General features: G+C 42.0%; 1 long non-coding RNA gene across 1 annotated transcript; it reads right to left on the bottom strand.

The window, feature by feature from the left end:
- Positions 1-269: 269 nt before the first annotated feature.
- On the bottom strand, positions 270-621 carry LOC110686572. Its single transcript, XR_002504245.1, has 3 exons — positions 580-621; positions 352-498; positions 270-279 (listed from the first exon to the last, which is right to left on the bottom strand). It is a non-coding gene; the product is annotated as an uncharacterized LOC110686572 (long non-coding RNA).
- Positions 622-11,203: the final 10,582 nt, after the last annotated feature.

Raw genomic sequence — 11,203 nt, 5'->3', positions numbered from 1 at the left:
CGGTGAATCTCAGGAGAACGTCTACCACGACCAAGCTCCTCCTCGTCCGAGCCTCTATGCCTCGAGCGCGAGCGAGACCTCCGTTGCTCCTGAAAGATACAAATGCAAAAGGTGTCAACAATGCAAAATAAAACAAATGGTAGAAGTAAAAAAAAAAAAGAATGATACCTCAAGAACGTCGCTAGCGCTCCGACAACTCGCACCACGCCGAAGCTTGATGATGCAATACTTCAGGGCGTCAACCAGCTTCATGAGTCCCATCATCTCCGGGCGGTTAGGCTGAGGATAAAACAAAGAAAAGTTAGTAACAAGCAGTGTTAAAAGGATGAATAATGTATCAAAAAAACTCACCGGCTCAAAGACCTCGGGCAGAGACTCCTGCGCCTGTCTGTAACCCGCTGGCGCGTCAGCAATATGGTCCTCGGTGATACCAATCGGCCTTGCATAGCGGACAGACTGAGGCGGAATCTCGATCCTCCCCACAGGGCGAATGGTCGTCTAAATATATTATCGAATAATCAAGTTATTCGACTATTTAAAACAGAGACTAGTAACAAAGATCCTCAAAAGAAATCATACCTCAGGAAGACGGGGTGGAGGAGCCAAAGAGGGAAGCAAGTCCTGCGCATAATTACCCTCCATGTGCACAAGCTCCTGCCATGGAAAAGTATAGCGATCTCCCCTGTTTATCAACTCCCTAATCAAGCGTGAGTCCAGCATCGACTCTTGTGGAGATGAGGGCACCACAAAGCGTTCGCCGCTATGCTGACGAACGACACGCTCCCCCAAATACAAAATAAAGCATCCGGTACCAAACAAAATGGTGCGGTGCGCTGAAAGACGCAAGGCCTCAGGAAGATCAGTCATCCTGGCCCAAGAACGATACTGGACATCAATGGCAACCTAAAAACCATGAAAAGTTGGCGTAAAACAACGGAAACAACGTCAGAAGGAAAATAACAGGCAACAAAACTAATCCTTACGCCAACAGAAGAGGTGCCTCGGCATAGTAGTCCACGCAGTGCAGGGACAGACTCCACCCGCGACACTCCTCGATCACGCCAGCTGGCCCCGACAGGGAAGTCATGGACCGCTCCACGACGCCGGTGAGGAGCCAAGCCTGTGAAGTACTCGTAGAACCATAGCTGCAATGAAAAGTAATCTTTAGCACATGAGTCGAACAAGTTAAAGTGAAACCAAAAGAGGAAAAGATCATCACCTCTACGACTCTCCACAGACCATAGACAGTGATGGGAGACTCGTCGTTCAGCTGCTGACACCCATGACGTAGCGATAAGAGAAGGTCGACGTATCCGAGGCTGGCCCAGCTATAGGATCTTATCTCATGGATCCTGACCAAAGAGGGGAGGTAGCAAAGGAGTACGCGTGAACTCCTATCAGGAGAAAGGGTCATGGAGATTAAAATCAGGATGAAGATCCGCACTCGCTGCTCAGCCGATGTATCCTCCATGTCGAAGCCACGAGCCAAAACTGAAGCCAGCTCCGATCACCCGCTCCTAGGACCACCGCGAGACACTGGTCGGGTCCTGATATGCTGAACGATCAGACCTAACAAATCAGCTGCCTCAGCCGATCCCCAAGACAGATCAGACATCTGAGCTACAGCCCGGTTGGTGAAGCGTAGCCCGCTAATCATACTGAAGTCCAGAGGGGTCACCGTCATCTCCCCCCAAGCAAAATGAAAAGTGTTAGTAGTATCCTAGAAATACTCCAACAATGTGCGAACGACCGTCGCACCACAACCCCGGGGGCTGCAAAACCCTACCACTGCCGTATAGAAATCTACTAAACCAATTGATTCCTATAGAGCGTTCGTAGCAGGATCCCTCGTAATGATCTAGTGAAGTCGAGGAATCTAATCGCCGGCTCCAGAACCGTGGTGGCGAAGCGTGCCTTCGACTATTCTGGAGAGTGGGCGATGAGAAACATGGTTTTCATGGCAGAAAACCAACTGGTCTAGAGTCCACGTAGGTGGAACCCACCTACCTCTACTCGTAGAAGCCCGAGGCTCGGACTCTAAGGCATCGTCGTCCATACCCTCAGGAATAGTGGGAGTGTCCTCCCGAAAAGCCTGATGCCGGCCCTAGGTAGAAAGATCGCGGTCCCGTCGCCTAGGCATGCTATTATAAAGATCTAAATGCTTAGCATCATTTCCTAAGACATTTAATTCATGTTGCATTTTTATAAAAATAAAGATCTAAATACTTAGCATCATTTCCTAAGTTATTTAGTTATTTATCGAATTATACGCTAACTTTTTACCTCCAAGCTAAAAATTGGCAAAATTATGGTATTTAGTTTCTCCATGACAAACTAATACTACAGTTCTCCTAGCCGCATGATACTATGTTCTCCATGAAAATATAGTACATACGCAAAATATGTTTCGAAGTTGCACAAAAACAATGATTGAACACATCACGAAATATTTCATAAGGTTTACCACCATATTTTCACCATTTCAAGTGCAAAGAAGTAACATGAACATCATTTCACAAAAGTAGTACCCAAAAATGGTGATTTGCTCAATTCTCCATCAAATCATGCAATTTTTGTCTCAAATTTCTCACAAACACACATACATACATATACAAGTAAAATCATGGCAAGAACTTCAATATAAAACCTCAAAATCAAAAATCCCCAAATTCATTTTTAAGGGTTTTTCATGAAATTACTTATTTGAAGCAAATTTGAGACACAAATTAAGAATAACTTAAATAGATCCTTGTAGAGGTTCGAATATGAGGAGTATGGCAAAGAATTGGAGTAAATTCGGTGGAAAATCGAGCAACAAAAGCTCAAAAAAACTCCGACAACCCAGCAGACCGTCTCGACACGGTCAGATAACGCCGTGTCACGGTGATTCTGTCCCGTGTCACGGTGAGCCTGAGAAGACACGGAGCTCCGGTGACTCCGACGGCAACTTCAGGCGAAGCAACAGCAGTAGCAGCAAGTCGCAGAAAAAAAATAAAAAATAAAAAAAAAAGAGAGGAAGCAAACCGTCGTGACACGGTGGTGAACGCCGGTCGACGGGAAATAACTCCGAGCGCCGGTGAGAAGCAGCCGAGACACGGCAAACCGAGCAAAAGGAAAAAAAAAATTTCGAGCTTTTGGGTGAAAATCGGACGAGAAAGAGGATGAGCCAAAATGAGAAAAATGTTTGATATTTAAAACATAAAAATCCCGTGCAACGGACCTCGTTCCCACGTAACGGTAAGATTTTGTGTGGTGCACAAGCTTTGACTGATCAAAGATGCCATTTGACCGTTTTTTCAGCCACTAGATTGCCGCGTCACGGGAAGTAGCTTCGCGTGACGGGGGACCCTTGCCGTGTCACGGGAATGTTTATGTGACACGGTGGTTTTGTACAGTTATTTGCGAATATTCCTGACATTTTGACTAAGGTTGCACGATTTTTTTGTAAATTGGACAGTTATTTTTCGCTGGAATTACGCGGAAAATTTTAATTGATACTTAAAGGGGACTAAAATTACCATTTTACCCCTAGCAGGCATCAAAGTCTATTTTTCGGCATTTTAAGCACCTAATATGGTCGGATAATCGACTTAAAGGTGTGAATCATCTGCGGCCCACGTTCGGGGATAATCGAACCATCACACACTTACAAATTTCAGCAATCGTCGGCTTTCCTCAGGCTTGGAAAGCGTTATCGGTGGATTTTTTTTCAAGTATAGAAAACCGCCAAGTCGGCTTTCCTCAATCTTGGAAAGCATTATTGGTGGAGTTTTCTTCAAGTATAGAAAACCGCCAAGTCGGCTTTCCTCAGGCATGGAAAGCGTTATCGGTGGATTTTTCTTCAAGTATAGGAAAAAACGTTAAATTCCTTTGTCGGCTTTCCTCAAGCATGGAAGGCATTATCGGTGGAATTCTGCAAGCATAGAATGACACCAAATTCATACATCGACTTTCCTCAAGCATGGAAAGTGTCGTCCGGTAGATTTCTTCAGGCTTAGAAAGCTACCAAGCTCTTCAGTCGGCTTTCCTCAAGCATGGAAAGCGTTTCAGCAAATGTCACTCGGTGGATTCCTTCAAGCTTAGGAAGCTGCAAAATTCGTTTGTCACCAATACACTGGTGCCAGATACGTATTCTATCCCTTTACTCTTTTATCTGTGGAATTAACATTTTTCTGCAGGTATCGGCGTATACAGAGTGATTTAGGAACATCTTAAATCATTCTCCGTCCATATCGGCTACTTTGACTATTATTTTCGAAACTAACGTTTCTACAAACTTAGTCAAAGTGGGGGCTTCTGTAGACACCTAAAAATGTCTCCCCAAAACCAAACCGGATGATGAACAACCTTTCACCGCCACTATTGGTCGGGTTCAATATTTAATCCCGAGAGTGCTTAAAAAAATTGTATTCGATTAAATTCATACTTTTTAACAGTCCATGGATTAGTCTTGATGTTTGGTAAAAGTATAGTTTTAATTTCAGCCCAAACATATTATTTAATTTTAGCCCAAACCTTTTTATTTTATTGTTTTATTATTTACTTTTGGCCCAAACCTTTTATTTAATTTTATTTAATTGTTTTCCTATTTTAGCCCAAATAATAATAAGTCAGAAAAGGCCCGAAATTATCAATCGACACTTAAAATGCCGAATAAAATTAGGGTTAAAAATGTATTTAGACGGAAAAACAGGCTGGAAATTCCCGCGCCACGGCAGGTACCCACCGTCGTCTGACGGTTAGATTTCCCGTGACACGGGAAGTTTGCCCTGACACGGGGCATTCCGTGTCTTTTCCGCGTAAACCCTTAACGCGTTTTCTATCCTGTTTTCTGAAAATTTCCCGCGTCACACTAAAAATGTACCGTGACACGGGAAAGTGTGTCGTCTGACGGTGGGAATTCCCGTTTCACGGTACATTTTTCCGTGTCTCGGGATAATATTCAACAAATTTAGTTAAAAAATAGTTTGGAGCAAATTGAATATTTTGTTTGTATGCCTTTGAGATCACAAGAACGCTTTTCACTATAAGAATCGAGTAGAGGCCAATACGGGCGAATGTAACTCCATGACTCACTTTGTACCATCATCCCCGATCCTCCTTTCGTGGTTTCGAACCATATGGAGTTAGTAATCTCATGGATTATGAATGGGGTGTAACCTTCACAGGTCAATCGTTGTTGCCTATCGTTGTCCCTTATCGTTGTTGTCTTTTATGATCCGTTAACGGTTTACAAGTTCCTTAAAAACTTGTTGGTGGCTCCCTACTTTCCTTGTCCCTAATCGTATTATGTCAATTCCCACTTCCTATGAGTGCCAAGCATATTCACAACATGCTTTTAACGTAGGGGCACTTCGAGCGACGCCTACAGCTACGGTTCATTATTATCGATTGTTATTTAATAGTACCTCCTAGTAAATGGTTCTAATGTGGAAGCATAGAGGCTATGTTAGGAGAAGCCAATTGACCCCGGAAGGCGGCTAGATTAGATCCTTTACTTCGATATTTGAGTATGTTTAGTTCATGATTAATTCAATTTTTATGCCTTTGTTTTTGTTCAACTGAATGCTATATCTAAACCATTTCTCTTAGTGTTTTATTTCTAGTTTTAGCATCTTTAGACTTTAGTTTATTTATCTCCTATTCCGGACTAGCTTAATTGTCGATAACATTTTGTGGTGTTTATTCGTTCCCTATGGTTCGACCACTGTGCTTGCCTTATACTCGTATTAGGTTTGTTTAGGTTGTATAAATTGTATTTTATTTAGGGATAGACAATTGACGACACGTTTATTTCCTTCGTCAAATTGGTTATTTCTTTCCCTTTTTCACGCTTTCTTCTCTTATTTTTTGGTCCTTTTTCCTTTAGTTTCTCTTTCTCCTCTTTTCTTTATGGTTCTCGTGTTTTTCTCGTGTTTTCCTTTTATTTGGCTCTTTTTCCCTTTTATTTCCTTTCTTTGTTTGCTTGTGTAGGTACTTGGAGAATCACCTTTGCAAAGGAATCAAGTTGGGACCTTAATTACCAAGCAAGAAGAAGCATTTGGCTAGAGAGGGCTTAGAGAGGCCTTGGAGAGGCCTCGGAGAGGTCTCCAAGGTATTGCCAGCAGACCGCGGGCGCGGGTCAGTGAAGCCGCAGGCGCTGGCTCAAGAAGCAGAAATGGCCAGCTTTAGGCAGGAACTACCCGCAGGCTCTCCGCGGGCGCGGGAAACTTGGAGAGGGCGCTCCGTCTCAAAGAGACCGCGGCTCCCTGATTGAGCTTTGGGAGCAGGAAATTAGCCGCGGGCGCGACATCTTTGGCTGCGGGCGCAGGTTTATACTGTTGCGGGCGCGGGTGTTGCCCGGATAGCCCGCGGAGAATTCCGTACCCATTTCTCCGCGGTCGCGGGTTCATCGGGAGAGGGCGCGGGATTTGCCAGTTTCTTCTTTGCTTATAAATAGAATTGTAAATTCTTTTTGAAACCAACTTTTTGATAATATTTCATTAGCTTAGTTTTAGAGAGAGAATTTAGAGAGAAGTTAGAGAGAAGTTCTTGGTTTTGGATTTGTAACTCAACATTTGATCGATCAAGTTTGGATTTCTTCATTTTCAATCATCAATATTAGTGAGAATATCTTCCTTCTTTCATCTCTTACTTACTTGTTATTTGATTTATGCTTGTTGCTTGTTTTTCTTTGGATTTGAGTTTGATATTGTTGAATATTTTGATTTCTCTTAGATTTTGATATAGAATGATGATTAATGCAATTTCTAGTTATTTGTTCTTGAATTTCACCATGATTAGTGAGTAGATTATTGCTAGGGAAAGGGGGAAGCATGTTTGATTAATGAAATTGCTAGTTGATGCTCTTTGATTGATTGATTTGTTGCAATTAAATTGGTTGACATAGTTTTGCATGTGATTGATTAAACTAGGAGTGATCAACCTATAAGATTAATCTAGATTGCATTGCAACTTTTAATGACATGAACAATTGATTTGAAAGTTGCTCTAATTGATTGGGTTTGCTTGTGATTCTTCTTGATTTGCCTTTCATAGTGACTCCTAGATTGGCCTATAAGAGATAGCATTTGAACTCTCCTGATTGCTACTATTGTTTGTCCATTGCAATACTTGAATTGATTGATTGAGCTCTAAACTAGCATTATCAATGAACTTGCATGTGGAGCTCATATCTCTAGTGTTTAGACCTTTGATTTACTTGATTAGACTTGTTTTAGTTTACCATAGTGCCATCCATAATCTCAACTCCATCTTCGAGGTAGCTTGACTTAGACTCTAGTTTTCATCATTGCATTCCCGAGGGATCCACCCTTAACTTTCCCTATATTCATATAAGGTTGGTTAGGTGTTTATAAATTTAGTTTTACTTGGGGGAAGGGTAGATAACGACATACATTTTCCTCTTTTCAAAATGGCGCCGTTGCCGGGGACAAATTTTTAAATTAGAAAATGCAAACAAAAAAGAAAAGAAAAACCATAAAATTTCAAGTGTCTTTCTCCTCTCTATGCATTGAGGACAATTTTTCTTTTAGCTTGGGGGGAAAGCGTTTGCGCTTTTTGTTCTTATGTCTGTAGATTGTTGCTTTGAATAAGCTTGGGGTGTTAATACGTTTTTGTTTGGTGATTACTTAAGTTTGGTGTTGAGATTTGGCCGGTCTTTGCTTCACAATTTAGGATAACCACCAAATTTTAAATTTTAGCCTACCTTAACCCTTCTTGCCTTACGTTACAACCTTTGGGAAGACCTTTGGACCTAGGAGTTGAGTCTTTCCTCGGTGGAGGGAATCATGGGTTGTAGACTAAGGAAAGGGGATGCGAAATCAAGATGTCGAGTAGCCCAAAATATTGATCTTTTTCCGGTTCCTTCGCGAAATCTATGAGATGCTCACTAAGGGGAGATATGAGATTAGTAGGGGGAACGCGGTAAGACCGTTTGGGATGAAAGTGGAGTGTTATAACTAGTTCCTATGATTAGCATATTTATGTTTCAATCAACCTTAGGTATCTTATAACGTGCATACCATAATTTACTTTAGAAAGGTTGTTATTCATTTGAATTATAGTCTCTTTGTAAAGTCAATTTCGTAAAGATTTTGTTTTCTTTTTCCTCTTTCTTTTCCTTTTATGGTTCGCCTCTTGGGGGTTTGGTGGAGAGTTATGGGTAAACTCTTAGGATACCCTTACGAGAGAATCACTCGTCCTCTAGGGCGATCTAGGGTTTTAAATGGCTTGTTTTAGCTAAAAACAACCGTGATTCCTACGAAAGTGAGTCTTAGTGTAAATTCTCGCCCCTCTTTTTCTTTTTGCTTCAAATAAGCCCTTCTTTTTCCTTTTTAGCCTTTGTTTTGCTCGGGACGAGCAAAATTCTAGCTTGGGGGAATTTGATGAGTGTCATTTCTGGCACCCATAGGGTAGTCTTTTAAGGTAATTTCTTTCCCTTTTTCATGCTTTCTTCTCTTATTTTTGGTCATTTTTCCTTTAGTTTCTCTTTTTTCCTCTTTTCTTTATGGTTCTCCTGTTTTTCTCGTGTTTTCCTTTTATTTGGCTCTTTTTCCATTTTATTTCCTTTCTTTGTTTGCTTGTGTAGGTACTTGGAGAATCACCTTTGCAAAGGAATCAAGTTGGGACCTTAATGACCAAGCAAGGAAGAAGCATTTAGCTAGAGAGGGCTTAGAGAGGCCTTGGAGAGGCCTCGGAGAGGTCTCCACGGTATTGCCAGCAGGCCGCGGGCGCAGGTTAGTGCAACCGCGGGCGCGGGCTCAAGAAGCACAAATGTCCAGATTTTGGCAGGAACTACCCGCGGTTGCCCCGCGGGCTCTCCGCGGGCGCGGGAAACTTGGAGAGGGCGCTCCGTCTCAGAGAGACCGCGGCCCCCTGATTGATCTTTGGGAGCAGGGGATTAGCCGCGGGCGCGGCATCTTTGGCCGCGGGCGCGGGTTTATACTGCCGCGGGCGCGGGTGTTGCCTTGATAGCCCGCGGAGGGTTCCGTACCCATTTCTCCGCGGCCGCGGGTTCATCGTGAGAGGGCGCGGGATTTGTCGGTTTCTTCTTTTATTATAAATAGAATTGTAATTCCTTTTTGAAACCAACTTTTTGATAATATTTCATTAGTTAGTTTTAGAGTGAGAATTTATAGAGAAGTTAGAGAGAAGTTCTTGGTTTTGGATTTGTAACTCAACATTTGATCAATAAAGTTTGGATTTCTTCATTTTCATTCATCAATATTAGTGAGAATCTCTTCCTTCTTTCATCTCTTCCTTACTTGCTATTTGATTTATGCTTGTTACTTATTTTTCTTTGGATTTGAGTTTGATATTGTTGAATATCTTTATTTCCTTAGATTTTGATATAGAATAATGATCAATGCAATTTCTAGTTATTTGTTCTTGAATTTCACCATGATTAGTGAGTAGATTAGTTGCTAGGGAAAGGGGGAAGCATGTTTGATTAATGAAATTGCTAGTTGATGCTCTTTGATTGATTGAGTTGTTGCAATTAAATTGGTTGACATAGTTTTGCATGTGATTGATTAGACTAGGAGTGATCAACCTATAAGATTAATCTAGATTACATTGCAACTCTTGATGACATGAACAATTGATTTGAAAGTTGATCTCATTGATTGGGTTTGCTTGTGATTCTTCTTGATTTGCCTTTCATAGTGACTCCTAGATTGGCCTATAGGATATAGCATTTGAACTCTCTTGATTGCTACTATTGTTTGCGCATTGCAATACTTGAATTAATTGATTGAACTCTAAACTAGCATTATCATTGAACTTGCATATGGAACCTATATCCCTAGTGTTTAGACCTTTGATTTACTTGATTAGACTTGTTTTAGTTTACCATAGTGCCAACCATAATCTCAACTCCATCTTCGAAGTAACTTGAATTAGACACTAGTTTTCATCATTGCATTCCCTAGGGATTGACCCTTAACTTGCCCTATATTCATATAAGGTTGGTTAGGTGTTTATAAATTTAGTTTGACTTGTGGGAAGGGTAGATAACGACATACATTTTCCTCTTGTCAGGTCATTAAGCTGCCTACAGCCATTACGTAGCAACAAGAGTAGATCGGCATATCCAAGGCTAGCACAACTAAAGGATCCAATCTCGCCAATCCTGACCAAAGAAGGAAGGTAGCAAACGAGCACCGGTGAACGCCTATCAGGAGAAAGAGTCACGGAAATGGGAATCAAAATGAAGATCTGCACTCGCTGCTCAGATGATGTCTCATCCATGTCAAAGCCACGAGCCAGAACAAAAGCCAACTCTGAACGCCTGCTCTTAGGACCACCTCGAGGCACTGGCTAAGTCCTGATATGCTGAACGACCGAACCAAACAAATCTGCTACCTCAGCTCCCCCCCCCCCAAGTGAGGTCAGGAATCTGCTGTACGACCCGCTCGGTGAAGCGTACGTCGCTGATCATGCTAAAATAAAGAGAGGTCACTGTCATCTCCCCCCAAGTAAAGTGAAATGTGTTGGTAGTATCCCAAAAATACTCCAACAATGCACGAACAAATGTCGGGCCACAACCCCCGGGGGCTACGAAATCCTACAACCGCCGAATAAAAATCTCCTATACCAGCAGACTCCCACAAGGTTTTCGTAACGGGATCCCTTGTAATAATCCCATATAGCCGGGGAATAAAATCTCCAATTCCGGATCCATGATGGTGTAGCATGACATCGACTATGCCGGCAAGTGGACGGTGAGAAACGTGGTTCTCACTGTAGAAATCCAACTCTTCTGGTGTTCACGGAGGTGGAATCCACCTACCCCTACTCGAAGAAGGGCGAGGCTCGGTCTCTAGGGCATCACGTCCATGCCCCCAGGAACTGTGAAATTTTCCTCTCGAAAAGCCTGACGCCGGCCACGAGTAGAAAGATTGTGATCCTGTTGTCTAGGAATGCTATTACAAAAAAAAAATCTAAATACTTAGCATCATTTCATAAGTTATTTAGTTATTTATTCGAAAGCGGCTTAACAGCTACCTCAAGTTGCATTTTCTATTTTACGCAAATTTTTCACCTCAGGGCTTAAAATTAGCAAATTAATGGAATTATTTCTAGTATTTAGTTTCTCCATGACGAACTAATACTATGTTCTCCTAATTGCATGATATTATGTTCTCCACGACAATATAATACATACACAAAATAGAGCATGTGTTCAAAATTGAACAAGAAC

This window comes from Chenopodium quinoa, unplaced genomic scaffold (assembly GCF_001683475.1).
Source record: "Chenopodium quinoa cultivar QQ74 unplaced genomic scaffold, ASM168347v1, whole genome shotgun sequence".
Classification (NCBI taxonomy): domain Eukaryota; kingdom Viridiplantae; phylum Streptophyta; class Magnoliopsida; order Caryophyllales; family Amaranthaceae; genus Chenopodium; species Chenopodium quinoa.
Note: the sequence above shows the minus strand (reverse complement) of the source record. Positions and strands in the feature narration are given on the sequence as shown.